Source organism: Myotis lucifugus, unplaced genomic scaffold (assembly GCF_000147115.1).
Source record: "Myotis lucifugus unplaced genomic scaffold, Myoluc2.0 scaffold_90, whole genome shotgun sequence".
NCBI classification, from domain to species: Eukaryota; Metazoa; Chordata; class Mammalia; order Chiroptera; family Vespertilionidae; genus Myotis; species Myotis lucifugus.
This window is the reverse complement of record NW_005871138.1, coordinates 3,380,513-3,383,287: the sequence shown is the minus strand read 5'-3', so window position 1 is coordinate 3,383,287 and position 2,775 is coordinate 3,380,513.

The window sequence follows — 2,775 nt, the reverse complement described above, 5'->3', positions numbered from 1 at the left end:
ACAAGCTTGGTCCCCAGTCTGGTTGAGGAGCATGCAGGAGGCAGCAGATCAATGTGTCTCTCACATCCATGTTTCTCTCTCTCTCTCCCCCTCCTCCCTCCCTTCTACTCTCTAAAAAGAGAGTACCATTTGAGATAACTTCTCGAGGTATTTGACTATTTGAGGTAGTCTTTCTGACACTGTCCTCTATACACACCTTCTTCCTGCTGTGACAGCTAAAGCTGCATCAACCATCTTGCACCCGCAAGGTGAAGGGCACAAGGACAAAAGCCAACATAATGATGGTGGGAAAGGAAGGAGCAAGTCTGGTCATCAGTGCTGTGGTTGAGCTGCTGAACTAGCCTCACTGCTTCTCTCCAGAGTCCAATGTGAGAAAAGCCAATGTCTTCGCTGGCCAAGCCACTGTGAGTTAGGTTTCTATTACCTGCAGCCCAACAAATTCCTAACGGAGAGACTTGAGAATTACCTTCATTCTTTCATTCAATAAATACTTATGGAGGGCCTACTTTTTGTTTGTTTGTTTTTAGTTCTATTTAAAAAACTAAAATTCTGCTACTAAGACTTTACCCAGATTTACCTGTAAAGGTGGGCCAAGATTTATAGGTACAAGGATACTAATGTCCAACAAGGGTTGACTCACTAAATTAGCTATTTTCATGGGATTCTAGTAAAAGAATATATGTGATAACATAAACTATCTCAAAGATACAAAAAATGATCCATTTTATATACATAAAAATGTAATTTTTTTCATAAAAATGTAATTTTTAAAAATTACCTTGGTTCTGCTCTAGCCAGTTGGGCTCAGTGGATAGAGTGTTGGCCTGTGGACTGAAGGGTCCCAGATTCGATTACGGTCAAGGGCACATGTCCGGTTTGTGGGCAACTAATCAATGATTCTCTCTCATCATTGACATTTCTCTCTCTCTCCCTTTGTCTCTGAAATTAATTAAAAAAAAATTTTTTTTAATTATCTTGGTTCCAAGAACCTAAAAACATCTCCTTTCTACAGTAACACTACCTGGAGGAACAAATGGCCTGCCTTGGAGCAAGGGCTGTGCCCCCAAGGAAGGAGGTCCAAGTGACTATAATAAACTGGCCCCTCAGCCCACTTCCATCCCCAACCCATGTTCTCTGATAAAAGAAAGGTCTGACTGTCCTATTCCTGAAGTTTAAGAGTGATCTATGGCAACTCACCAAGTTTTATCTTCCCATCTTGCCGGAGGCCGGTCCATCCTAGTTAATATGTTTGCTCCCTTTAGCGCCATGTGTTTTAACCAAGGTCACCTCTCCCAGAAAGGTTGTTTCCCCAGGTGGGGATCTTTCCCTGAGGTTAGGGAGGGGATACAACCCCTTAATTGGGTGCCAGGCGGGTAATTAAGCTACATGGTCTTTACTCCCTGGAATGGAGATGAGAAACACCTTACAGGATTGAAATCGGCTGGTATAAATACGGATGTAATAAGACAATAAACGTCAGATCCTCATCAGTTCCTGACCAGAACTCCGACCAGAACTTTGGCTGGAGATCCTGGCTATAGGTCCTGACTAGGCTGCTGACCAACTGAAGGCTGTCTTCGTGTCATTCCTTCTTCGCCGACTCCGTCCACACTTTGGGGCCCCCTGGACCTGCTGGGATTGGACCCCAGCAAATGGCGGAGGCTTAGACGGACGTGTTGGTGCTTTATCCCGGAGCAGATAGGGGCGAGCAGCTGAAACGTGTAACAATCAGCCCGATCAAGCTGGGGAGGCTCAGCTGAGAGGCAGTCTGCAGCCAGGAAAGACAGAGAACTCCTAAAAAATGCGGATGGTTAGAGATTGAGGCTGAAACCTCCCCCTGGGCGCCAGCGCAGCGGCGAGACCGCGCCATCTTGGGTTGCGGCTACCGGTTACCGGCATCCAGAGAACGGCTACTAAACCAGCGCCTACCAACCCGGAGGCAACGACTCGCAAGCAGCGCGACTACAAGAGCCCAGCGGAGACCTGCACCCCTCCACGGAAAGGTTAGACTTACCCCAAAGGTGCGGTTTGCAGTTCAGGTTGGAGCGAGGAACGCGCGCGCAGGCGCAGGGGGAAATCTGCGCACTCCAAAATCCGCGCACATAGAAGCCAGGGTAATCCGCAAGTGGGGAGGGCTCCCGCAGGGCCGCTGCCAGAAGGTATCACTATAAATGAGCCCATAATTGGACTGGATGCAAAAAGGGCTACCTCAGAGTTTCCCTGATAACCGGCTACTTGTTGCTAGGGGCTTGAGCGCGCGCAGACATAACGCGCAGACATTTCGCGCAGTTCTGGAGGGTGGAACCCTGCGAGTTCGAACAGCTTCCCAGGCTCTTGTTTCCACACTTCCTCTTACTTCTGGGAGTTTGATTGTTGACCCCATGTGATTGCCCAGTTGGGGTCACTAGCAGAGCTTGTAGGGGAAGATTGTTTTTGGGGAGCCAGGGAAACAGAGCTGGGGAGTGGCGCCTGGGGAACCAGCCCCTGGGGCGAAGCTGGGTTCAGGTACAATACAGAGCTCCTGGTGGGAGAGAACTTATAGCCTCGGAGGTCAATCCAGAAACACTGCCACCCAGAGGCAGAGCCACGAACTGACTCTTCTGTAAATACAGATAAGGCAATAAGGGATTTTACGGCCGGCCTTAAAATCAGGACTGTGGCTTACAACACGAGGAGCAGTGTACCAGAGGGAAACTCAACATTCTCCTGAATTCCGGGCGGGGCAATAAGAAGAGTAGAAGATCTGAAGCACCTGCATTACTGCACATTTTATTT